The 27,936-nt window shown below is 42.1% G+C and overlaps 1 protein-coding gene and 1 long non-coding RNA gene across 29 annotated transcripts in view; one reads left to right on the top strand and one right to left on the bottom strand.

The window, feature by feature from the left end:
* NFIA (nuclear factor I A) overlaps window positions 1-27,936 on the top strand; it is a 520,766-nt gene that overhangs the window by 372,606 nt on the left and 120,224 nt on the right. The window lies entirely within an intron of this gene.
* Window positions 16,369-17,745, bottom strand: LOC139079151 (uncharacterized). Its single transcript, XR_011532499.1, has 2 exons — window positions 17,454-17,745; window positions 16,369-16,902 (listed from the first exon to the last, which is right to left on the bottom strand). It is a non-coding gene; the product is annotated as an uncharacterized lncRNA (long non-coding RNA).

The raw sequence follows: 27,936 nt of genomic DNA, 5'->3' as shown, positions 1-27,936 counted from the left end.
ATTTTTTCAAATGTAAGCATCCAAAGTAGCCCAAACAAATAAATAAATGAAGCCCACAATTTCTAGTCATGATCTTCCAGCTGATCCAGGATACAGTTAAGGAAACTTCTGATTTTGTTATGCATCCATGTTTGACTTCATGTAGACTCAGCTTTGTTCATCCTTAAATTTTCTTGAGTCCCCAGACTTTTTAAAAATTTGTATTGAGTATATTCACCTCAGTGGCATTTAGATCCACTTTTTGTTGGCTTTTACTTAAACTCTTCTTTTTCTGGGCCAGTCAGCTCAGAGACAGCTGGCTGTAACCCTATGTGTTTGTTGTTTTGGCAAATGGACAGACTCCACTCGACCCTGAGCATTACGGAGATACGTTGTTTGCAGTGATTGTTCGTGTGTCTAGTGATCTTCAAAGGAAATCTTAATGTCTTCTTTTTTAAGCCACTGGTCTGAAAGATCTGTCAAGCATAGAATTTATTTTCCTGACAAATTATCTCTACGGTTTTGGAAAGATGTTTTGAACACTTTCTGATTCCAACTTCTGTCTCTGCTTTTGAGCCTCCATTTCTGCCCATCAAATACTTGTGTCTTAAAGACATCAAAGCTCATTTTACAAAAGAAAAGAATAGTAAGTTTAGGAGAAGGAAAGCATCCAGAGTACATCGAGAGGGCTGTGGTTCATTGGCCTTGTCACACGTTTTCCTGGTTGAACATCGTTCTTTTGGCTCCCCTTCTCAGGAGGGGCTTGGCCTGCTGGTGTGGCGGTGTAGCAGAACAAATGAGGTTCTGGCTTCCCAGGACCATCGCTTGCCCTGTGGAGCCTCCCAAGGAGGCTCACATACTGTCTGACGTACGTGACGTAAACTGGTGAAGAGACTCCTTTGTCAGATGGCTCATTCATTTCCCTGGCCTCAGGAAAGTGGTATGAACCACAATGAATCACAACCATTACTAGCCTAATTCTTTTTCCACCTGTATTCATTTAAAAGGTTTGCTCTATAAATATGGGACCTGTGGATAAAAGGTTTCTCTAAAAATCCCTCTCTTTTCAAGATGTTTTCATTAGTTGGTATTCATTTAAGTGGCCTCTCCTCTGCACACCACTAAAGGGGTGTGTAAATGTTTTATTGGTCTCTTCCATGCCTTCCACTTTCGTATCTCCTCTGTAAGCGGCGCGGCCATTAACCTTAGCAATGCTGAGTGTGATTGTCTTTCGATCAGCCCCATCATTGCAAACCACTGATCCATAGCTTACATTACTTAAACCACTGGTTCCTAAACAGAAAAATAGCCCCATTACCTTCCTTGGAATGGTGATAGGGTGTCTGAAAAATCCTTTCAAAAAGAAGAGTGAGCAAAAATACTCCCTAGTTCTTTTGGGAATAGTCCTTTCTTTGATATAAATGCTGTAGTATTAGAACTTGAGTTTCCTATTTTAACTGCACACAAAACATTTATTGAGTGCCTGCTGTGTTCAGGGTACTATTTAAGATATGTAGATAATACAAAGATGCTTTGGATGCAGTCCTTGAAGAGACATACATGTTTCTGCAGGTGACAGACATGGATGCTCCTAATAATAATGCAGGGTAAATGTGTGCTAAGTGCTGTAAGAGTGAGACAGACAAAGTGCTCTGAGAATGTAGAAGGGGAGATGCTTTAATTCACACTCTAGAGATGGTGAGTGGAGAGGTGGATTTCACCCAACAGAGAAGAATGAGGAGGGTAGAGGAGGAGGAAGCATGTTCCAGATCAGTGAAATAGCCGCCAAAGGCTCTGCGGTCTGAAAGCTTATGGTGAGCTTGATGAACAGCCAAGTTGTCTGGTCTGACTTGTGCAAGGTAGAACGAGGATGACAGGGCAGTGTGGCATCTATAACATGGCATTAGTGTTTGAGCCTTCCCTTTTAGATCCTCCTTGCAGCGCAAATCAAAGATGCTGTCAGTTCACACAGGTTGGTGGACTCACTGTCATCAGAATTTGTCTTAAACCTGCCCCAGCATTCAACCAGTCAGCGTTGGAAATGGCATTGAATTAGGAACCCAGAAAACTGGGTGCCATTCCTGGCTCAGCCATTAACTTAGCTGTGATCTTGGATAGGTAACTCTTCCTCTCTGAGCCTTGATTTACTTTTCTGTAAGTTGGAGATAATAATAATAATACCTACCTCATGGTTGTTAAGAGTCTCAAATGATGTAACGCATAAAAGCTGTTTAGCGTAGCACTCAGCATATAACGAGTGCCCAAAAAGTGGAAACTGTTAATTTTAAATGATATTTCAGTACCTCATTGCCCATCTTAAATGAACTAGACTTCATTTTAGTTATTAATAACATAGCACACTGGAAGAAAATCCCTCTCTTCAAAATGGTTGCATTAATTTGGAAATAAGATATTTTTTATTGCCTTCACAATAAAAATCACTCTAAAGAATGCTCCCTTGTGTTTGTAGAACAGGTATTTTGAAAATTTTGAGACATGAGGCCTGTGAAATTGTGCTTCCATGCGTATCTAAACTAATTACATAATGCTGTTCTTTCCCGTTGCTTGGCCCTTCCTCCTCAGTGTCCAGTGAGTTACAGAAGCTGAGAGGAGACAGCCTTCTCTAGGGCACACAAGTTCTGATGTTTTCTTTGTCTTACAGATTCCTGTCCTGCGTCAGAGGCTCAAAGGTCCCTCAAGTCACTGTCAGCGTTTACTGCCTTCTCAGCAATTTTGCATCTTGATCTTTTCATTGATTAGTATTTTACCTTCCTTTCCCATCTTTTGAACACTCCTCTGAACCTTGAAAAGGCACGAGTGTTTAAAAGCTTGATCTGGGTCTATCTCAGGCTATGGAGAAGAGAGTTTTAACTTATGTTTGCAAAATGGGGCCACTACCTCTTTAATTTTTCTTTTTAATTTAATCTCTCTGTCTATAGAAGAAAAGTTTTCACTTACAGCACAACCTTTAAGAAAAGCACGTTTGTTAAAGGGAAATCTTAATGGGGAGAACTACAGATAACACGTTGAAGAAAATGTCTGGCAAGCCACACTTGTGCAAGTTTGAAGCTCTTGGTGAAATCTCAATCAGTCCAAATGGAAAATTACTGGGTCTGTTTCCTCAAGATAGACGTGTTTGTACAGCTACTCAGAGTTTAAATGGCAGAACAGTAGGCACATGCTGTCCTCTATACTGTGTCTGTATCACAATGCTGTTTTCAACCTCTCTTTGGTTTGGAACACAAGCTGGTTAATGTCTTAGTTCTGCTCTTCCTGGATTATTAGTGAATAGCTTGGTTGTATTTAATAACCAAAAAGAAGAGAACAAACAGGCGAATAACTTCAATAAGAATATTTTTCATCTCTTAGGTTCTGACTTCTGTTTCATATAAAGAATATTTTTAAATTAGATATTGAGCCCCATTCTCATGAGATCAAAGAGTTTTCAAATATCTGAGCATTCTTGAGTATTATCCTTATTTTGTAGAGTCCCAAAAAGGGTCTCTGGAACTGACAGAAAACCCGAATCCATGAGCAGGCCCGGTTTTGTTGATGAGCAAATGAACTAAGGGTGACTTTAAAATTTTTTTCTTATTTGTTATGACTCTCTCCAGTTATTCCCATGCTTAGCAGTAGAACACAGTTCATCTCTGATGATCATATTTATATGCTGTGGGCAACAGCAATAACAGCTAACAGTTGCGTTATACTCTGGAGTTTTACAAACACCTTCCTATGCCTGAACTCACGGAGGGTCCTGCAGATCTTCTTCTGAGTATAATTACGTGATATTCAAACAGATCGAAACCCACTTCATTGGGGTCTGAGTAATAAGCATATTGAATTTTCAAAATTTGACACCTGTCTGAAATTTTCGAGACTTAGTCCTTTTAGAAATTGGATTCCAAGAACTCTAAATCCTCATTTGTATTAGGTAAGACAATATTATAGAAAAGGCCATTAAAGGTGATGTAACTATTTTTGTATATTGGTAGAGGGCCCACAGAGATTTGTTGAACTTGTTAAAATAATTCTCTACAATGAATAGTCCAGTACAACCAATTGTGTATCTGTTTCATGTAACACAACAGTTCTTTCCTATGAAAATATACTACTAAAATTGTCATCTTTCTAATTACTGAGGTTACATACAGGGATGTGTGTGTGTGTGCATGTTTGCATGTATATAATTTGTGTGTGTGTATATATAATTTGTACATACATAAACCTCCATTTTATAAAGATCAGATGGCTTACAAAGAATAAGTACAGTAAAATGGAAAATATAAATAAAAAAATGAGGATTGGGAAATACATAAAGTAGAAAGGTAATATCAAAAAATTTGAATAAAGATTCTCCCATATTGTTCTATGTAATTAATGACATTGAGATATAAGTTTGGTTCTGAATTTCCTGTCAGCCGAAGGAAAAAGAGATATACATGATGACTTATGTGATTCTCATTACCTGTGAGATGGTGCACATCAGTTCCTCGAGAAAAGAACTCTTTTCCTGGCGCTTAATTTTGATCTTTTTCATGCAGAGCTTCAGCAGGAGGACTCTCAGGGACACAGTGGCATTCAGTGTTGTTGAAGCAAATGTGATAGGGGATTGGTAAGAGAGCTCACCTTTAGGGCCCACTGACTAGAAGTTGAGAACCTAGTGCAAATATGTAACTCCATAAAAATACTTCTGAATGATCCATGACAGTCACTTGCTTCTAATCCATCAGGAAATTTATAAAAGCTAGAGAAACTTACATTTTGATCTTTACAGAATCTATAGAAGTGGGTAGATTTCATCGTCTTCACATGATTTTAAGTATTTCTCACAGCTAGACTTTTGATTAAAGCTGGGCCATAGACAGTTCCCATGGATGTGTTTTAAGAAGTGATACTTGCTTGCAGACTGAATCCATATGCTTTACAGAGTAAACAAGCAGAGCAGCCTCACGAGGCAGAGACTGAGGCTCCTTGAGAAGATTCTTGCCCACGTGTGTGGAGAACAGGGATTCGCCCTCGTGGTTATTTTTTGAAGGTATTTTAAGAAATTCTCTCTCAAGTGTCTCCACAATTCTTGAAGATTCCTTTAGCAGTGGATAAGTCTATTGTTGGTTGAAGAGAAATGATGTTTAGAACCCAGAGCCTTTTGAGAGAGAGTGAGGACACACTGATTTAGCTCCTCCCCAGATAGAAATCGTTGATACCACATTCTTGTCTGAAAGTGCCTTCTCTGAGCGGAAAGAACTTTGGGTTCTTCAAGGAGAGTGACGGAGCAGGTTCTGTCCGGGCCAGGTCACCCACAGAAGCAAATGCCAGCTGCTTCCTTGGGTGCTTGTTGGCAGCACTCAGGCCCTGCCAGCATCTGCTCTGAGTTGCATCCACACTGCTCCTCTGAGACAGAACTTTCCCATTTACAGTAGCACATGGACACACCACTGTTGCTAGGACCAAAAGGGTTGTGTACACGTGGGATAAAGTGGTGATGTGAAGGTATGTGTTGTGACAACTGCCATTTCCCCCTGTGGTGACCAGAGTTTCTCTTTTGACCTTGTTCATTCGCAGAGAGGGGTGGGCTGGTACCTGTATCCTCGCTAGTCCTAGATGCTGGGGATGGGAACTCTAGAAAAGTCTTTGCTCATAATGGAAACCATATGGGATGCGGTAATGTTAACAATGGTTGAGCCGTGTATCCTCATATTATACTGTTAAGCATAACAGTACGAAAAGAGGGTTTTCTTCTGCAAATACCTAATTCCTAGCTACAGTTATTTGCTGCGTGTGACTTCAGATTTATTTCATCAGAGAGAAACCGGGAGGTCCCAGGACAGTGACTAAGTGGAATATGCAGCAATGACGAGTGCAAGCTTAGCTTCTAAGAATCTTGTTTTGTGGAAATCCCCCTTACTAATGATAGAAGAGAAAACATGTGGTGTGTGTTGGGTCCATCACTCCCCAACAGGATGTTTTATTTTTTGTGTTTAGTCTTCGTCCTTGGTAACAATTATAGTGAATGCATCAAAAATAAAGCATGCAGACCTTGTGACCCATCTTGTAATCAGCACAAATTAGTTTTGGGGCAGGAAAATCCAGCTGCGTATTAGTTTTATTAGATGTTCCCAAACATTTTATTGCAATATTTTGGAAAAAACATCCACAAGCAAAGCTAAGTTTTCAATGTGTTTCCTATTCAATATGTATTTTGTTTTTGAAGGATAATTAAATTGTATGTTTATGATTCCTTTGTTCTTAATTCATCAAATGCTGCCATTTGGGACAACAGTTTCAGCATAGGAAGATTATTCCTTTTCCTAACAACCTGTTCCTAGAAAGAAGAATGCATCTTTAGCCCCCCTGCAAATGCCTCAGATGTTCTTCAAACTTTAAAATGCTTTTAAAAGTTAAAACCATTACTTTTCATTTAGTTCTAAAGATATTGAAATAAATTTTTCTCTATCCGGAGGTTCACAGTTGCTGCTATTAATTGAGTGACTGAAATGAGCTGAGTCTTGTGTTTCCTTTTCATCTTACTTAATCTTCTTTTTGTTGATGAGGAAACTGAGGCTCAGAGATGTTAAATACATGGTACATGTCATGTGGCCGCTAAGTGGCAGAATGTGATCACCTACTCTTCCAGCATCCAACACATATTTACGGAGTTTATCCATCTCCAGCTCGGTGCCAGAGATGCTCTGGTGGCACAGGGCACACCAGTGAACAAAGCCTGTAAAATCCTGCCCCCCATTGAGCTCATATTCTCACTGATGGGGACAGAGGGTTAACATGTGGATCAGACACATGGATGGTGTGTTGGCTGGTGAGAAGTGCTGCAGAGGAGCATTCAGAAAGGAGCAGACTGGGCATCAGGAGCAGTGTGTGTTTAAAGACGGCTGCAGACACTGTCCTGAGAAGCCGACGTTCAGGCGAAGGCCTGGAGGAGGTGAGGGAGTGGGGACATTCAGGTATCTGAGGAGACATGTAGACAGATGACAGGAGTGAGGAAGAAGAGGTGGGAGGGGTCTCAGGTGGAGGGCTGAGGATAAGGGGCAGGTCGTGGGGACAGTGGGTCTCAGACTTCAGCAGCATGGGAGTTACCAGGAGGACTTGTTAACACACATTGCTGGGCCCACCCAGAGTGTTGGAGTCAAGAGTTCGCATCTCTAACAAGGCTCCACGATGCTGCAGCTGCTGGTCCGTGGACCACACTCTGAGATGCAAAGAGGCTATTGTAAGACTCTGGCTTTTGCTCGCAGGAGCATGGATGCCGCTGGCAGGGTTTGAACAAAGGACAGACAGGATCTCTGTGCTGTTGAGAGGAGACTAGGAGTCGGACAGAGGAGGGAGTCCACTCAGGCCCAGGGTCCAGGGGAGGAGTCGTGGCAACGTCATGCAGTTCTCTCTTCTGAGTGTATTTGAGATTGCCCTCTAAAGCAGAAGCATACTAAACATTAGTTGTGTTTAAGGTGTAAAATTCCTTTGGCTAAATCTTTAGCTTGAAATAAGTGTATGAATTCCTTTTTAAAGAGCTGCTGGTCTACAGGTTTGTGAAAAGGGCGGAAAATGTGGCTGGTTCAGAGTGGAGGTACTTTTCCAGTAGGACTGACAAGGATCTGCTTAGGAATATGGAAGTTTATGGAGTGATCCTTGGGGAAGCAGCGAGGGTGCCAGTAAGGATGGCAGTTGGAGAAAACCCGACGTTGACCCTCACCTTCCTACCACTCTGTCTACGAGCTGATCCACAGTGGGATTGGAGAGGTGAAAGCTCCCAGCGTCCCAAGAAATATGTTTGTAGTGCCTGCAAATGCTGCCTGAGACCCCCAAATCTAGGAGGGTTAAATAAGGAAAGAGAACTGAAACATGGCACCACCTTCCTGATCTGGAGCACGAGGGAAGCAGTGAGGGGAGAGAGCTGAACTCGGAGTCACCAGTCACCAGTGCTTTGCTGTGCAGCTTTGCCCAGGCCTTGTACTTTCACCCGAAATGGGAGTAATAGCTCTGCTTGTCCCACAGCAGGGTCAGGTGAGGGCACCAGTCAAATGTGAGTTGTAACTGTCATTAGTATCACAATGAAATGGAAATGGGTTTCCATTGGCTTTTCAAGTGTGACACTTCCTGGTCCCTTTCCCAAACGCCCTCTGTACACAAGAATAGCATGGTATGATGTGGAGCTGGGGCAGGCAGAAAAGAGTGGAGATGCTATGCATGCTCAAGTGTGCAGTGGATGTGGGAGAGTGGGGAGCAGTAACCCCTTTGGAGGAGAGAGGAGGGAAAGAAGGCAAGTAGGAAATGGCGATATAGTGGAGAGCAGGAGACACTAAGAGAGCTGAGGCAACAAGGGAGGAGGAAATGGGAGGGAGGGCAAGGTGGGAAGAACCGGAAGTTCTTGAGACTGGCTAACAGGGCAGAGGATAACCTTGAGGCAGCTCATTGCCATGCCCCAGCAGGCCTCATCCTGGATGGACCTCATGGGCCTCCATTGCACACAAGATGGCCATTGGCTGGCCCTGCAGAGGTCTCTGCATTCTTGAGGGGCAGCAGAAAACAGGAGGTTGCAAGGTAGACTTCAGAGACTCAGCTGTGGTGTCTGTGACACACAGAATCTTGAAATCTGGTATCCATGCAGACCTTTTAGGCAGATAATCCAAGAATGCTGGCAGTTTTTACAAGTCCCCGTGTAAGCACCTGAGGACCAGGATTCCTTCCTCTGCACATCCTGGGCCAAACCCCCTATGACCTGCTCCTCCAATGGAATGGGCAGGAGGTGGACAGCCACCCTCCCTCAGGGCCTGCCTCCTGTTTAATCCTCAGGTGGGAAGTATTGGTTGCATTTAGCAGATGAAGACTCTGAGGCTTGGTTGGCGAATGGGTGTGGCTAGAATTCAAACTGGAGCCTCACTCCAAAAAACTGCCTTCTTGTGAGCAAGAAACTGTCTCCCGATGGTTTCCAGGGGCTCATGCTTCTGCCTTTTTGCTTCTCTCTCTTCTCTGGCTCTCTGCCTGCCTTTTGCCATTTCACCTCTCACCCTCAAGCCCTAGAATTGTTCTTGGATAGAAACTGTAGGATTGATGTAGAATTTCTTTTCTTCCATCTGCTGTTGTTTTTAAAATGCTCTCTCTCTCTTACCTACCTTTCCTTTACCATTTACCACTATTGATTACTAGATTACCCACAAAATGATGCTGGCCCTGGGACCACCTAGTTTGTGGAGGTTCTTCAGTGGTGCCATCGAACCTCACAAACCTGTAGTGCCCACGTTTTGGCCCAGGAGTCCTGGACGAGTTATTCTGTATGATCAGCAAGTCCATGCGTGGCCAAGCATTGTCTGTCCTGTCACATCAAAGTGTACAAAACTCTTAAGACCATAAGAAGAGTCATCCTCTGCCAAAGTTTAGGAAGCTCTCTACCTTGTGTGTCTTTCTGAGGGCTGTCCTTTTTGAATTCATCTCGCCTTGTCTACCACATCTAACAGAGTACTGTACACATAGAAGAAGTTTGGTAAGTAATGGAGAGTAGATTACCCATTTTCAACTAAAGCAGTGTCTTTAGAAACAAAACTCGGGTGGGTGGCATGAGCAGGGAAGGATTTATGCATTCTGCAATAGCCAGACCACAAGCCAACACCTGAGAGTGTGACTTTTTTTAGCCATAGTGAAAATCAGTCACCTGGATAAGTGTGTTGAGTGATCAAGTGAATCGGCCAGTAATCCATAAAGAATCATGTCCAGTACCCAAGTGCGATCGTGTTTTGAAACCTTCTGTGTTTTAAGTTGCTCTGGATAAATACCAGTGGGACTGTGCCCCCAGCACAGTGAAGCTGACAGTCAAGTCACCTGTTTGTGACAGCTGAACTTCTATGAGCCCTTAGCAGATCTGTTTGCAAGCATCTCTTCATAACTCCAGAGTTCCCTGAGCCTTTGGTGGTGGTGATTGATGCATCAGAAAGAGGACTTGGAGCTATTCTTTGTCAAGAGTTAGAAAATACAGCCAGTCTTGTCTTCCCAATAAATGTAAGTTGTTGTTGTTGATGTTATGTTAGCAGTAAACTGCTCCCTGGAGAACCGAGGCACCGCATCCCAGAGGGAATGTGCTTTGCTGTGAAAATGGGCAGCAGGAGGAAGATGATATTATCTCCTGGTAATGAATTTACCTTTATGACAGATCATTATCCCCTCCTGTGGCTGAACAGGATGAAGGACAAGTCTAGCAGAATAACCCGGTGGTGCTTGGAACGTATTGGCTTTAAATTCTTAACCTGGAAAAAAATGCAACAGCAGCCAGGTTACCTCCATGTGAATGTTTCAGAGAAGGACAGAGATGAGGGAAGTCACGTTTTTTTCCTGGTAATGGTAGAAAGCAGGTGGGAGTGACAGACTTTGACAAGACAACGAATGCCATTTCTCATGTGCTTTACCGTTTTGATGTTTGAGTCAAAGGATTAAATGAAAGGACATCATCGTCGTCACTGATGATAAAAGTTACTTGGTCTCACTGAGTGTTACACTATAGGAAAGAGCAAAGGTTTATTTTCAAAATGAGTGAGATGAGCTTTCCCTTCCAGGTGTGTATAATGCGAGTTCATGCTTTAAAAGATATAGGTAAAATAGACCCATCTTCTCTCAGTGAGCTGTTGGGATAGCAAGTTGCAGATTTGCATGGAGGTGAGCTGTGGTGTAATGAGGTAGGTGTCCCTGCAGGAAAAGTCCTTGAGATTTACATGCTGGCTTTGTCCTGTGCTTATGGTGTGACCTCAAGCAAATCACTTGAACATTCTGTCTTAGCTTTCTCATTTAGGAAGCAAACAAGTCAACACCTGACTCTCAGATTTTCTTATATTCTTTAGTGTCAGGCACCTCGTGAGTCTTCAGTAAATAGTCATTGTTGGTGTTCCTGCTGTAGGTGGTGGTGCTGTCTTGATTTGGGGGTCCTGGCAGTGACATCCACACTACATTACAAGTAGGACCCAGCCTAATTATTTTAAATGATTGAAAATCAATGTCAACGTAAAACTCCTCAAACTCAGCATTTCTGGAGGAGCCATGAGGAACCATCCCATTCTTCCATGGTTCATACTGCAGGGCCAGACTCTCAAACCATTTTCCATTTGCACCGTCCTCAGAGGAGGTAGAGACCAGGTGCCATTCTGTCTTTGTGAACACGCTGTTACATTTCCATCTTCCTCTTCTTTCCTGTCATTTTCCTTACAAGCCCTTCACTGCTTTCGTCTGAGCCGTAACACTCTGGACGTCATGTGAACTCTGTGGAGCCTAGCGCCAAACAGTCCACAGAGAGGGGCTTTGTCACGGTTGAATTAGAAGAGACTGCTAACTGCCGTTCCCTGCAAGTTCCTCCTATGAATTTCAGAGCCTTCTTCAATGTCAGCATTCGCTATCTTTCATTTTGGGCTAAACGTGAACCCCGCCCCCCCTGCCACCACCACCCCTCCAAAATGGCTCTCTGGCCCACAGATCCATACGTGGTTCTTCCTAACTTAAATCTTTTCATGTTTCCGCGCTTGTTCTCTCCCTTGTTCCTCCATTGTTTTTCTCTCACTTTGAACTCCGGGAGAAAACCAGGAAACGCTAGCCAGAGGTTTGCGTGTGTAAAGATGCACCTCAAGTACTCTTGGTTCAAGGAGTGGAAGAAAACCTCAAAAATGTAGAAGTGTAGGTGGGTATTTTCTTCTTCTGCTCTGTTTCATAGAATGATTGCTTGAATAAAAGCAGTTGCTTCCTTTTTACTTTTTAATAAGGTGGAAGTCTGTTTTTAAAACCATTTGCTTTGAATACCTAAGAAGGCCTGGAGCTCTTTCCTTTGCCAGAGGTGTTACAAAGTAAGACCCATTTGAGTTGCTGAGTCAAGATGTGTCTCAGGTGAAATGTTCATCAATTCAGCACTGCTTCATGTTTTAGGAATCTCTGGACTGTGCTGGGCTGGTGGCCACACGTTCTGGTCGTACAGGTGTGGTGTCAGACTTTGACAGGTCTGTCACGGCAGAGATAGGACTGTGATGTGGCCATGGGGAAAGATCACTGGAAGTGGAGGGCTACAGCTCCTTCCAGTGAGAACTGCCATCTTCACCTTCTGTCTGGCCACATTACTGGCGGCTTCCTGCTCCTCAGCAGCTCTTCCATACTTTAACAAACTCAAATGGACGTTGGCCATGCCAGTGCTTCTGGGGCACTGGAGGGACATAGAGGCCTTCTCCCTTGTCTGAATGCCTGGGGAAGAAGTATCTTATTGCTGTTTGGTGTGTAGGGATCAAGAAGGGGAAAGTTAGGATTCTGAGCATCTTGTAATGCTCTGTTGAGTCCTACCTAGTGAAGAATTAACTTTCTCCGAGTGCCGGTAGTGTCCCTACTAAGAAAGGGCCTGCCAGACTCTTCAGTCTCATCAGTGTTCCCAGCTCCTAGCTCCAGCCCTCACAAGCCAACGTGCCACCTGCTTTCTTTCCTTTCTCTCTCTTTTCCTTCTTTTCTCCATCTCCTCTTCTCCTCTGCCTGCCCGCCCACCCCCCCATCTCCCTCCGTCCTTCCCCGGAATCTCCTAAACCTCCTTCGAGAGTCAGCACAGTGCCCCACCTCTGCGAGGCCCTCCTGACACCCCCATGTAGTCCAGGGGTACTACTTCTGTGCTGCCACTGCCCTTTGTACGCACATGACTCCCTCTTGGTGCTGGTCCACCACATGACATCTCCGTCGTTACGTGCCTGCATGAGCTCAGGTGCCCGGTCTTCATGTCTGTATCCCCAGCACCAGTACAATCCTGGCAAATTCTAGGCCCTCAGGAAGTTTCAGTGGGATGAATTAATGAATAGTAGGTGTTCAATTAGTATTCTATTTTGTTTTCTGAAAGTGATTAAAAATATATGTGTTGTATATGTATAATTGTATAGTAGTTTTAGTAATACATAGTTATATATACACCCCATGCAGGAGTCGAGTGAACTTGGGTCAGTGTTTCTCAGCGTCAGCACGGCTGGCACGTGGGGCAGGATGCTGCTTTCTCCTGGTCCCTGTCCTGTGCACTGTTGAATGCTCAGCAGCCCCACGGCCTTTACCCATCAGACGCCAAGAGCACCCACCCCAGTTGTGACAACCAAAAGCATATCCAGACATTGCCACATATCACCTGAGGGCAGAAGCACTCCAAAATGAAAACCACTGAATTCAGGGGAGGGAAGAACTAACATGCATTGAATTCCGTTTAATAAGCAAAGTGCACATATGTGGTGGCATCGACGGTTCATTAATTCATTCAGTAAACACACATAGAGCTCTCTTCCAATTATTGGGCTGTGCAGTCACGACTGTTAGTGCTTCAGTATTCTCCGAGCATCTCCTGTTGGCAGAGTTTCTGTATTATAAAATAGTCCAGTCACCTCTCTGATGCCTGAAGCCTCTGCAGACATGGTGAGGAGCCCTTTGGAATTACTGTGAAGTCTTAGGGCCTGGATGTAGCATCAGCAATGTTAGGAAATTGTGCCCACTGCGTTAGTCTCCCTTGTCTACAGCCTTTGCCAGATACTGTGCTGGAGTCTACACGTTATTTCGTTTAATCCTCACTCCAGCAATAGAATAAGAAATTGAGGCCGCCCGTGGTTCCATAGCTTGCTGAGGGTCCTCACCTGTTCAGTAGAGAAGAACTGGGATCTGAGTGCACATCTGCTGGCAGGCAGGCCTGAGTCTCCTGTGCTGCCTGGCTCTCAGATGAGTCTTCTTCCCTGTGGGGAATAGAGGTTGCCTACTTTTGTCTAGAGGCTGGCTGCCGTCAGGGTGTGGAACCACGTGTTACCTATTCTGTGCAGTAACCCGTGTACTCTTCATGTCATGAGCAACCTAATAAATAATCTGATAATGATAAGCCTAGCTTCCCAGTCTTTTGGGTACACAGTTGCAGTACAACTGTGGGTACACAATTGGCCTGTATCTTGGGCGCTGGAAAGTCAGTGCAAGGAGGTGAACCATGGCCAACCCAGAGATTTATAATCTCCCTCATCTTTTGTCTATCCCAGACCTTTGTAAGTGCAGTGTCCACATCTCTTAATGGGCTCTCAGATGAAAACATAGATATCAGCATTGCTCCAAGGTTGCTCTTTATTAGAATTCTTTATTACCTCGCTTGATTGGCAAAGTCAGATGAGTTCTCAAATCATGATTCTTTGTGGCATTCTGTAATTCACTGCTGACACCCTCCCCATCATTTTGACTTGAAAAAAATTAAGATTGGGACTGCCTTACAATAAAATTTATTCTATATAGAACTTCATTTGATGAACAAAAAAATAAAACCTTTTTGATAATTCTGTCCCCCAAGTGTTCAGTCACTTCCACAAAGTGGAAGTTCACAGCTTCCACTATGAAGTTGGTGGTGTAGCTGCAAGCTTGCATGTATGAACAAAAATACAGTGAATTAAATAGTAGGCAAGGATGAGTCTAAACCAGGTGTGTGGGGAAGAGGAGGAGGGAAGTGGTGTGAGAAGGCACAGGCTGCTTTGGGAGGTGGTGGTTTTGGTGGTCCTGGTGTGGAAGAAGTAAGCTTCCCGCAGCATTGTTGGATGAGGGACACTTCCTTCGACTCTGGGGCTGGAGTTGCAGTATGGGTCGAACCCAACAAAGTTAGCTGTGCCGATCAGGCATTGGTGTGCATACACTGATGACAGTCATGCTCATAGTCACAGCTCATGTCCTAAGCCCTTTCTCAGAGCCTGGGCCTCTGGAGTGGTCTTCCTGTCCATGCAGTTAGGGACATGGTTCCTCATTAGATTGCTTGAGCTGAAATCCCAGCTCTGCCAGTTACTCTGTCTGTGATCTTGACTTAGTTGCTGAGAACTCTGTGCCTCACTTGCCTCATCTGTAAAATGAGGACATCATAGTACCTACCTCATAGCGCTTTGAAGATCATAGGAAAATAACAGATGAAAAGACTGACAAGTATAGCTGCATGTGGTAAGCACTCAGTAAATTGGTGCTGTCCCTTTATTGTTATCCTGCCCACAAAGGATCTGTGCCACTTTCCTCCACTTCACAGTGCTGACCCTGCTGGCGTCGGGGACTACTCTTCCAGCAAGTCTTCCCAGACTAGTCTGGTGCCGCCCTCTGTGCTCATAGTCTGCGTCCACCACCAGAGCCCTTTTCATGTTGTGTTGCAATTGTCCCGACGTTGGCCTGCTTCCTTACTAGACTGCAAGTACCTGAAGGTTGAAGACATGCCCCAGTGCCTGTGTGTTGCCTGGGACAGAACAGGCTTTCAACAGTGTGGTCTGGATCAATTAATGAGAATTTAATTAACTTACTCAAGGTCACAAACCTAGTAACTGAATGAAACCATGCTTGACTTATAAAAACAAGTAATAAGCTATAGAAAATATTCTCCTAATAATACGTTAAACTATGACTTAAGATTGACTGTTACTTACAGAATATTGTCCAGATTTCTTGAAACTCTCCAAATTTTGGCCCTGTCATCCTTTTAACTCTTTGTCTAGCAATGATACCTTCCCCCCGCCCCAGAGACACACTTGGTTCCCTAGCCACATGGCTTTCTGTGTCCATCCCCGTGGGTGTGACCTGTGTTTGCTTCTCCTCTCAGCACTCATTGAGCTCACAGTGTGGAGGCCTAAGGATACACAAGTGAGGTCAAAAGATGGTGACATCTGAGTTGAGTGAACCAAGTCCTCTCACTAGCTCTTCTTTGGAAGGTGTTTTTGCTGGACTCTGAGCCCTGAGGACAGGGAACATGTTAATATTTGTTCCAAGTTCATCATCTGTCCTCGGCTCATAGGTCGACATTCAACAGATGTTTGTTGAATGAACAAATCAAGCTGGAGAGAAAACTAGGTTTATAGTTAATGCACCTAAAAAAAAAAGGACTAGGCTTCTCCCTAACTCTTTCTTTTTCCTTTTGACCTTCTCTTGTCTTTCTTTCTTTATTTTTTAGCTATTTTTTTAACACTGGTTTATAACATTATATAAATTTCAGGTGTATGTCATTATACTTCCGTTTCTGTTTAGACCATGTCATGTTCACCATCCAAAGACTAATTATCTTCCATGACTGTTAACATGTGCCCTGTCACCCCTTTTGCCCTCCTGCCTCCCCAGTTCTCCTCTGGTCACCACCAATTTAATCTCTGTATGTATGTGTGTGTTTGTTATTGTTATCGTTTTTATCTTCTACTTAGGAGTCAGATCATGCGGTATTACTCTAACTCTTTTGATGGTAGTTGGAACCTCGAGCTCACTGACTTTTTCAAATGATTCACTGTATAACAGAGCAGAATGCTGTTGGTTTCACCAGCTGTGTCCAGAAGGGCTCCATGTTCAAATTAGCCTCAAATCACATCCCTCCTTGTATTGTTGCTAATGGTGACACTGAAGATGCGCAATGCCTGTGGTAGAGAAAAATGCTGTATTTCCAATGCCCCTGCCAGTTTATGTCTGACAAGAAAGTGCTTTTCTGTGTGTGGATTTTTGAGGGAGTAAATGAAATTAAACACACATACATGTATGTACAGGTGTACTTGCATGCTCAGAGGGCTCCCACCTGGCCTGTGGCTCTCCTACAACCTGGGAAGACTGTTGATTTTCTAGTGTTGGGCATAGTGCCCCTTGGTGATCACAAAGCAGAAGGACATCCATGCAGCTTGGCACTGGGGAGCTATCCTTCCTCTTACTTTTGGGAAAATGGCAGGTATTCAATAAAGTATCAGAATGATCTGAGAAGAAAATCAGATCTGGAGGAGCTGCCCTCCTTCTCAACCAACGGTTGAGACAAAGGCACTGGTTGGGTTCCTGGTTGGTCAACAGCACGCAGCCTGTTCTTGCTTAGTTCTGTTTCCTGTCTGTTTTCCAACTGTTGCTGGCTTGGTTTTAGCAGTGGGACTTGGTCCTCGGGCCTCTGTCTCTTCTTCTTTCACCTGCATCCTTGCATGGAGAGCAGAGAACAGAATGTGTATTTATTTTCAAGCTTTACATGTTACTTCATATTTCTATGGAGTCTGTGGACTTTTAGGTACAATGATGCTGTCATGACAAATGAAAAAGCTGTCTGTGTGACTCCTGAGACTTTATTGACATGAACGTGGCTTCTCAACAACAAGCGGCACTCAAGGAGGCCTCGCCAACACGTTCACAGACATGTGCAGACCAATGAACCAGTGTTTAAGTCGAGATCCTTCCAGGAAGTCCGAAATGTATGTTTTATATTTAGGGACCGTATGAATTAGAGCCCTTCCCCCAAAACAAAACAAAAGAGATGGTAGTTCAAACATAATCAGTTTTTAAAAATCAAGTACCAACTATAACATCTGAACTAGATGCTTGGGTGAGAGTGAGGGATGGAGGTCATGAATGAGGATAAAGGGGAATTTCAGAAGAATTGTGATCATCAGTCCCTGGCTCATGAGAGTTTGCATTCCAGTTACAGAGACATTATGACAGTTCAGCAGTGGGCAGACTATCCTAGTGTTAGGTACCTGAGGAGCTCGGCAAGGCAGGATTGATGCACCAGACAGCGTTTTCCACCAAGGGACAAGAGGCCCCCCCGTTGGGGAGTGTTCAAAAATGTGTGCTGGCATGTTTGGTTGTCATAAGGAGGGGATATTGCGGCCTTCACAGGTGGAGGCCAGGGATGCTAAGTGTCCTGTGGCGCACAGGGTGGTTCCAAACATTGGAAGGAGTCCCCCTCAAAATACTGATAACCCTGAGGAGAAACACTGCAGAAGTCCCCAGAGGAACTCACGTGCTCCAGCAGCTGACATTGAATCTAAGATGCACTGTTCTGTGCAGTCCGTTCTGTGAGTCAACAAAGGTTCTGTTCCCTACAGTCAAGGCAACAGCATGCATCATAAAGGGCTTCAGTGATCAAAGTCAGTAAAGTGAAACATGTCCATCATTCTTCTGCCTAAAAGGGCAAACTCTTTTAGCATTGATTTAAAGCTGTAAGTAATCAAGGCTCTTTCTTTAATGGTCCTTTCTGATAGCTCTCTGTTTGTATTGAAGTAAGGAGCTGAAGTGTGGAGGCCCTGGACTGGAGGGTAGTTCATTTCAAAAAGGTATTTCTGTGTTTAATTTAACATTGCTTATTTGGTTTGCCTTTTATACCATCCAAAATATTCTCAGATTTAAAAAAATTTAAATAGTTTTCATTTGAAAAATACTGAAAAACAACAAACTAGATTTCTAAATACCTGTTTTCTAGAACAGGCAGCATATGTTTAGTTACCAACAAGAATTTTCAGCACACCAAATTCTTTAAAAAAGTAAAGTGTAACTGGCAAAAAAAAAAAAAAAGCGCCATTTTTCATTCTCTCTTTCTCTAAATAGGCCTGTACACTGTTTACTGAAGAATTAGGTAAACTTGATCTGCTGCAAAAGAGAAACTGACCCAGGGTCCGTTTCTAGATTGAATATCTGTAGTTATCACTCCAAAATTATAAGACCAAACTGTGTATCCCCATATCTAGGGCAATGCTTGGCCCATGTAGACACTCAGTGTGCATTTAGAGAATAGGTGAGATTTATGTTTAAAATTATTTTAGGAATTTTAAATAATTATATTTTATAAATATTATAAATATCTTTGTAAATAAGAGTATATTTAGGAATTAGATCGCTAAAGTTTGCACCCAACTTATTTAAAATAATTTGTAGACTGAGTACTGTTCTATCTCTTCAGAAAAACCTAAGAAATGCCACAGAATTTGTTTTTAATTGTAAGTTTTGTGTTATTTTCTTTAGAAAATAATTTTATTTTTATTCAAAAATTTACTCAAATAAAATTATTTTATCAGCATTTTTATTTATATACACTTTTATATGAATGAATACTTAATGCTATTTACTACTGTACGTCAAAAGAACAGTTATTTCTGCCTGTTTTTTTGATTCCCTCTGATTCAAGATCTAAGATATGAGAACATGTTATTTATAATACTAGCTGTCACCTTTTGAACACATTCTGTGTTCCACGTTCTTTGCTAAGCAATTTAAGTGCATTATCTCGTTATTCTTAACAACAAACTTAGGAGGTAGGTACAGCCATCAGTGCCGTCCTACAGATGTGCAAACTGAGGCATAGGATATTAGGGTTCTAGTTTTCATAATCCCGCCCCTTCTACTATATTATATGTAAATAGTACCTTGAAAATACAAGTTTTGAAGGACAAGATGGGTGAACGTATTGCCCTTTACAAGAGGAAAGACAGACAGTGAGGTTCACCTGGGTTAGTATTGAGCCTAGAGTGTTCAGTTTTTCTGATCACAGACTGAGACTGTGAAACTGAGTATGTTTGATAGTTACTTATTTTAAATTAGATATATAACTTATGTAAATTCGAAAGTAAGTCTGGAGAAGCTTGGTGAGTGAGGCAGAGTCTGCCTCGTTTTTGGTGGACTTTGATGAGCAGCCGTCAGAAGAATGGATACGGGCAGGTTTGAATCCTTGGTTGCAACCTGACACTTTGAGGGAATGTTCTTAGCCAGACACTCACTTCAACGGAAATTAGGTCAGCCTTCTGGAACATTTATCATGTGTACCTGTCACCAGCAAGACCCAGTCCTGAAAGTGAGCTGAGATCATAAGCGCTGGTCCCTCTGAGCTGCGAAGGACGCTGTGAACCAATAGTTCCACAAATATGTGAGCTTGGCAGAAACTCCCATAAACTGAAGCCAACGCCCATATAGTTGCTGTGGGAATTGAATTCCTTAATACTCTGTTTATAGAATTTTGAAACAGCAAATGGATTCGGCCTGTTCTAAAAAACAATCTGCCCCATGACTTGTTTGGAATAACATCTAGAGTTGCTATAGAAGGAGCAGGCAGATGACCCATGTCTGATTTGGAAGTTGTTTCACCAGCCTCTGCTTGTCCCGTGCAGCACAGCCAGGTTGGGTTTTGCGCCACTCAGGGTATTATTTGCATAAAGGAAAGGCCACCTTCTGCTGAAGCTAAGGAGCTGCTGATTTGATATAGAAACTAGAGTGATTAGCAAAATCCAGAGCAGTGGAAGGTAAGATAGAGTGTATGGTAAAACCAAAACAACATAAATGAGTCACAGCCCGATGTCCTTTCACTAATCATGTGGCATCATTCTGGTGGTTTCAAAGCAATGTCAGCAAGTCTTGGGAACCTACATGGGAATTTGAGGGTGCATCTGCCCCTCAAATTGAGGGTCAGTTTATGTGCATTTCAGCTCAATGAATGTCATTCATTGAGGGTCTTATGGATCAAAATGACCACATTCACCAAGCAGTCAGGTCTCTATGTGCACTAGGTTAAGTTACCTTATCTTTGAAAGGAAGTAATTACTCACTTTTTCATGTCCTTGTTACGTAAACACACCTAAAAACTTAAGTAAAAAATTGCTAATGTGTATGTGAGATTGGTTGAAGAAAAAGATGGAATTATTAAATGTTTGTGTAGGAATCTACCTTTACATCTCAAGAATAAAAATAATAAGTGGATAAGAATAAATGTTTAATTTCTGCATTCGTCATATATATAGTGGGGAGCCACCATTTGTTATATGCTGTACAAAAGGTGGAATTAAGAAGATGAGAGAGATACAGTCCCTACTTTCATTGAGTTCTCATTTAAGTTGTGTGTGACAGGTCCTTAAACAAAAAATAATGATAACCTATGTGAAATGCCACAATAGAGGTTTTTCAAAAACTTAGGAGAGGAACTCAAGAACTTAAAGAAATTTTGTCTAGGAAAAGTAGCTTGTAAAACAAAGTTTGGTTTTTAACCATATCCTGAAGAAAGATGGACCAGTCACATATGAGAGTCTAGAAGATCTGAGGGGATGAAGGGGAGAGTGGGTATGGAAGAACCCTACCAGTGATTTCTTGCTGTAAGAATTTAAAAAAAAACATGGCTTTCATTATCACACGCTATTAAGCTGGGACCAGGAAACACTTTCTAATCAGTGCTGGGATCTGGGGATAGGCTGTGCAGGCTTTTGTACCAGGCCTCAGATCTGTGTTCCCTATTCACACATGCTCACTTCCAGCTGTTGTCATTGAAATCCCACATAATCTTTCAAGGTTAAAGGGCAGTCACCCATGGCTGCTGCAGTTAAAAGGTTATGCTGATTTCTGTTGTCAAATATTGGCCCTTTTCTCTTCCAATCACTCCCATTCTACTTTTTTTAACAAGAAGAATCCAGCCTAGAATTGTATTACATGACTTTAAAGTCTTAAAAGTGTTCCTCCATTGTGCTAACACGACATGGCCTGAACAGTCTCATTCATTCTGTTATATTTCACAAAGAATTTCTGGTACTCCTAAAATACTTTGTGCTAAGCCAGCAAACTTCAAAGTCTAGTGGCCTGCATGATTTGTGGCATGCCATAGTATCTGCAAAAATGTATAGTATGGATTCTATAATTTAGTAAACGCAGTGAATTATGACATCAGTAACTAAATAATTGCCAGACAAGAATTGCACAAAGCAAATGACTTTAAAAAAGATGAAAGCTCTTTGTATTTTGTGGTTCTAAACGTTAATGTTATTATATATTTGGAAAATCACATCTACCTATTTGTAATTTTTTTCTTTTTGTAGTCTTGGAAAAGTAATTGCAAGGATTCTTTTAAATTATATTGCTTTAGCTCATCAATGATTTTCATGCCATGCTTGGCAAACCAAAATCAGTGTTGAGTGCCTTAAAATTAGCCAGTGGTCCATGGTCGTCTTCTTTCCATGTGTCCCTCAGGTGGCTTAGCAGCAGTGCTGTCTGTGCTGGGTTCACAGCCCGTGAATTAAACCTAAAAAGGAAGAACAGGACAATGGGCATTGAGGCTTTCTGCTGTTTCTCATCCATAAGCCAGGATAGCCCTCGGGTGCTCCAGTTTCATGTCTGTTTCATTTAACATAATCAGTTTCTGATGTATTCAGAGAATGTTTCCCTATTTTTTCCCCAGTACATGTAAGAATTCCTAAGCAGAAATTGAAGCTATTACAGATCATTTGGTCCATTTGCAGATTACCAGTTGTTACTGTCCAAGTTTAGAGAAAACTCCGATTCAGAACATAAAAACAATAAGGTTGCTTAAAAACCCTTTTTAGTTAAAAATCATCTTAATTAAAAAATATCTTGAAGTTTATAGTGATTAAAAAGTAAAGTTAATTTTAAAATATTTATAAAATACTGGTCTTATATGGTGGAACTTATTTTTTCTAAGATGAAGCAAAATTTTCTTTTTTAAAAAAAGTTTTTTTCTGATGCTTTAAAAAAATTCCCTAAAGCAAGTGTTTCTCTGTTCTTGTACAGCACTAATTTGTTGAGTCCACTTTCAGAATACCCATTTCTGCTTATTATGGACCTAATAAATGCGTGATTCTAAATGTTAAGAGACAGTGGGGAAATTAACTTGTTGACATGACAAAACAGTGAAAGAAAGGATGTTGAGCATTGAGGAGAGAAAATTAGGGGTTGAGGGACTGTCTTCAAATACTTGAAGGATAGCAAAATAAAAGAGAGATTATTCTCCCTGTTCCCGAGGATAAAATTGATGTAAATTAGAAGTTACAGGAAGGCAAACACATTAAATGAATTATTTAAAAAAAAACTCATTTTATTAGTGTAAAGTTCTTTATTACAACACAACGATGATTTCTCCACTGCTAGATGATGTTGAAGATCCTCATTACTAGTTCATTCCATGATGGTGATGCAGTCAATATTTCTAAACATACGAGTAAATAAAAATCTTTTTCCACTTTTTACTTATATACTTTGATATCTATCAGATATAGTCCTTTAATTAATGGCTTAATTACTTGTAACTCAAACTGATAAACTTTTGTGAAGTTACTAAGAAATCAAATTTAATTTAATGAAATACTGCTTTTCTCATATTAACTGCAGGAATTTGTGAAAAGGTGTGAGAGGCCTTTGGATTAGACTGGATAATCAAATCTTTGGTATTATAAATTTTGGATTAAAGTGCAATAAAATTTATTATAGAAAGAGAACTAAACAAAACTATGTTCTAATCCTAAATCTGCCACTGTCTGTGTGACCTTTGGCAAATCACTTAACCTCTCTGAGTTTAAGCTTCCTTTTCTATAAAATCAGAAGACTGCCGACTAGAGAGTTGGAAGAGGAATTAGAGCTAATGTGTGCAAAGTGCTTAGCAGAGTGCCAAACACATAGTAAATACTAGACAAATGAAAGCTGTACTGTTAATGAAAATTAGTACTACATGGGTATGTTCTATGGATAAACTTTTCAGATAGGTAGCCTGACTTTGCAATGCCTGTTGGCCGGCTTGGTCTGTTTTCCTGGCGTAGATGTATTAAGTGATTGCAGGTTAAGATGTGCGGTGTCCTTGGGCCTGGCGTTAGAAGTGTTAATTAGCTCAGAGTTCAAATTTGCCTTTCCCCTTAGCACATTGGCCCATAAACTAAATGGAGAAGAAAGGAAAAGGAGCAAAGCAGTGCATCTGCAGAACAACATTTGCCAAAAACAAATGGTGTCCTGGTCAGATTACTGGGGAAACTGTGAGTTAATGATATGAAGAAGGCTGATTTGTTGCAGGAACTGAGGTTCTCACGTGTAAATGTTCTTGTCCTTCTCCAAGGGTGGGTCTGAGAGTGTTTTCTGAACTTACTTTGCTGTGGAGATCTTTATTTTACGTCTGTTAGTGTCTTTGTTTTTGTTTGTTCGTGGTGGACATTTTGTGGGCTGTTCCACATGATGCAGTTTGGAAGCACTGACTGAGCCCTGATGTGGAGGATGGAACATGTCACATGGAGAACAGCCGGTGGGCCTCTGGGCTGCAGCGTGGAGAGACTATTGGGTGTTACTGCAGCTGCCACCTGAAACACTGAAAAAGTGTCCCAGAGGCCAGATTTTGAAGGACTTTAAATACCTATTAAGAAGTCTAAACTTAATTCTCCAAGAAATCATGAAATACTGCTGGGATTTTTTACCAGACGAAAGACACCTACCATGCATCCATCTTCTCCCTACTGTGTGAGTAGGTTGGAGAGAAAATACCAGCAGACATCACAGATTTATGTGCCCACAAGGGCCTTACAGATCATTTAAATAAATGAAATAAAGAATATTGGGGAGTGTGATACATTTATAAACTCATGCCCAGTTTATAAACATTCATGTGCAAAAAAGAAAAAATTTAGTATTGTGCTAACCAAGCAAAATATGTTTGCAGACTGGAATTGGCCTGTGGGCTGCTGATTTGTGACCCTTTAGATGCGAAAGGGGAAGGTTAGCACTTATGTTGGTTACGGTAAATACTAGGCTGCTATAACAAAGAGATGGAAAGTAGACATGGTCAAAACATATTGAATCTATTTTCCTTTTTGGTCACTCTCCTGGGTGAACCGGCCAAGCTGACAGGGTGGACCACTCCTCGTTGTCATTGAGGGTCCGGGTTCCTTCTGTCTCACTGCTCTGCCATCCCATGGGCATTATCTTTGTCTGCATGGTCAAAACAGTTCTAGCTCCTAAAAGGAGGAGGAGAGAGTGTCCATGGCAGAAATTTCCTCTCAGGCAGGTGGGATAGAAGTTGCTTGTACCACTTCTCTTCACTTTCCCTCCCGTAGTGGCCACTGCTAACTGTTATGGGAGGCTGGCAAGTGTGGTGTGTAGCTGTCAACCATGAGTATGTGTGGACAGCCAGCAGACTCGGCACAGAAGGACACTGCAGTAGTCTTTGCTAGTTGTTAAGGTTTTCCTTGAAAGGCCTTGATAAAAGACCCAATTTTAGATAAATACATTCCTGGAAATCTTGACATAAACGTATTCCTTGACGGGGAATGTAAGCCCCTGAGAGTGGAGACCTTGTGTTTATTTCTTGTTGTATCCCCAGGACCTAGGACTGTGCTCGCCATATAATAAGCAGTCAGTAAATATTTGTTGAATGAAAGTAGTAGAGCAAATGTTGACTTTTATCTTTATGGATATGGATGAACAAATAACAAAAAACACAGATTAGGTACCTGTATTGAATAGCAGCACCTGAGCAGGGCAGGGAAATTCGGAGTAACAAAAGTAGGAATTCAGCAGTACGTAAGTCCCACGTCACACACTTCTAATGCCTCTTTTTGACTCATCCTTTTCAACCAAGACTGCATTATTCCCATTCTAGTGACAGTTCCTTGCTGTGTTATGGTAAACCAGAATGGCAGTCACAACGTACTACAAATGCATTCATAATGCTCCTTTCATCTGAGCAACTCAGAACACCTCATCCATGTTATCAGTTGACAAATATCATTTGTTTTACAAATTCTCAGACACAACTTTCTAGATAGAGGAGTATTTCAGCTTTATTCAGTCCACCTCCACGTGTTAACCTTTTATTGTTTACCGTAAGTAGACTTCCAAATGAAATTTCCTCCAGCATCGTAAAGATTAATCACACAAACAGAATGTATATGTAGTTTTATTGCTATTCTGTTCTTTTTAGTAGATGTGTGAATTTTTAGCATTTGTTTTAGTATAAAGAATTGTTCTAAAAATAAATAATACAGGTTTCCCCCTCTATTCAAAAGTAGACCATTCCTGTGAAACCTTTCATAAACTGAAATGATGTAAAGCAAAGAAACAATTGCCTTAGGATGCATCTTGCTAATGGGTGCACAGACAGAGTAAATGGAGACGAAACACAAATGCTCAGACACAGCTCAGAGCTGCCGGCCTGAGGCCGAGGTACGAGTGTGGTTCCCGGGACTCACTCTGCGGGGTGCGGGATGCCTCTGTACAGCCTCACTGTGAAACTAACACAGAGGGCTATTTTCACAGAAGTGAAAATCCTTTTTGGATTTCTTTCTGTTAGTGAGAGCAAGTACTAATGTAGATCTTTGGTAAAAGCGAAGTAGTGTAAAGTGAACTTTCTAAAAGCGGGCATACCTGTATCTCACCTGTCATCACTGGATGGCAGAATAATTTAAATAGTCAACGTGTAGTAAAAAATCAGACCAAAATCCTAGAATTTGGGCTTAATGAGTCAGCAGAAATATATCCCCACCTCACCTCCAAAAATCCTGTTTTCTAAGATTTTCAAAACAGAGAGTACAGAAGTAATGTGGCACTGGAGGTAAGGCAGGACTGATTGCCACTGTGCTGCAGACGGCTGCTGCTGAGGCGCTCTCTAGTCACTCCTCGGAATAACGTTCGCCAGTATTGATTACGCCCCTGGAGTGGGGATTGGGCTGGCCCTGTGGGCCGTGGGAGACGAGACACAGCACTACCCTCACCCGGTGTGCAGGCCTGCAGAGCTGGGATGGGAGCCTGTCAGGAGAAGAGAGGCCAACGTCAGACCAGCAACGTGGACAGGCCAGACCACTGGCCAGTCTTTTAGTAGCAATGGGAGCAGTTTCCCAAGGGAGAATGGGATAGAGATGTGTTCTTTCTGGTGAGATGGCCTGTATGTCACAGTTTGCCTGTATCCAGTAGCCAGATGAGGTTTGATAATTGAGAGCTGAGAGCCCTTTGCTGTTCTAACAGGACAAACAAAAACTCGTCCTCCTCAGATATGTCGACTCTGTTTCGTGGGCACTCAGACTTGATTTAGAGGCCAGCCCAGCTCCCTGGATGGTTGCTCCCAGCTCTTTCTTCCCTGACCTCTGAACAATTCCGCAAGGTTACTTGTCTCTGCAAATCGAACTTTTTTCCTTTCATGCCTTTTAAAAGGTTCAGATTTTCAGTCCCTTCATGAAATGAGATTTGGTTCCCATGGAATGGCATCTTCCATAGTAACGGCTGCTGTCATGCAGGTGAAGAGCTGCCTTTCCCAACCACCCACAGAAGAACTGAGCTTTCTACATTCCTGCCTCCCCTAGAAAGTCTCATCTCTCCCTGCTGTATGGCTGCCTCCAAGGTCTTGAATCTGCCCTCTAATTGGGAATTCACTGAACAAGACTTAAGGGAATGAACTTTTTAAGCCATTTTACATAAAATGAAAAAGGATCTGCTCCTCATTTCAATCTCCTATACAATTGCCCCTGAACGGTAGTTCAGAACTAGGGAGAGAGTCAGATCATTGCACAGTCTGGCTTTTCATCTAAGACATGCTTAACCAAAGTATATGTCTTGTACTCTTTTCTGAGAGGCCCTCTTCAAAATGTAAATTTTGGACGTTTTAGGAATGTTTAATCAGCTTTCCACCTGAGGATCTTTTAATGCTAACATCTAAATTTGGAATTACTTAAATTTGCCTTTTCATTTTCTCTTCCATTTTTCTCTCATGTTGCAGTAAGTAGAACACCCTGATGGGTGTTATTTCCCTGAAAGTCATTTGTTGCTTTGGTTTATGTTAGTGAGAATGAAATATTGGTCTGCTCGGGTTTGCTTAGTGATTACGTTAGCCAAGTCATTTTTTCCATCGTTTCTCAGGTTTCGTTTTTCGTTGCTGTCTTCTAGAGTTCATTAGTGGGTTTCCAGATAATTGGTGGGGGAACAGAACCAGTGTCATAGTCATTTAAAGTTACATGGCATGTTTACACACACCTCTCCTTGGGGACATATTATAAACATAAAGTGGCCAGGGCTTTCTGGTCATCTCATGCGACTGTGAAGAGGTAGTCACATGAGGACTTGTGAGACAGTTCTACTCTTTATTTGTATTTTTCTGATTATTGTACATTCACGTATATCTCACCTTCTAGATTACACACATTCTACAAACGTAAGCCTTAGGAGGCAGGTTGCTGTCGGGGAAGGAGGACCCCACTGTTGCTCCGCAGTGACTTTCCTGGGACCACATGAGGTCCTGGTTTAAGCTCAGGATGAGACTTTTGTTTTGGCCTCTTATGTCCATTAAGTAATGCTCCCCTTTAAATCTCTTTACTTGGTCTCCCCAAATATAAGCCACAATCACAAGAGGACACCCCCACACTTTTCCCATCACGGAGCCTGATGGCACCTTCTGATCAAAGCCTGGTCAAAATGGCCATCTGTCCTGTTCTGTTTGTTCTGAGGGAC

This window comes from Equus przewalskii, chromosome 24 (genome assembly GCF_037783145.1).
Source record: "Equus przewalskii isolate Varuska chromosome 24, EquPr2, whole genome shotgun sequence".
Taxonomy (NCBI): Eukaryota; Metazoa; Chordata; class Mammalia; order Perissodactyla; family Equidae; genus Equus; species Equus przewalskii.
Note: the sequence above shows the minus strand (reverse complement) of the source record. Positions and strands in the feature narration are given on the sequence as shown.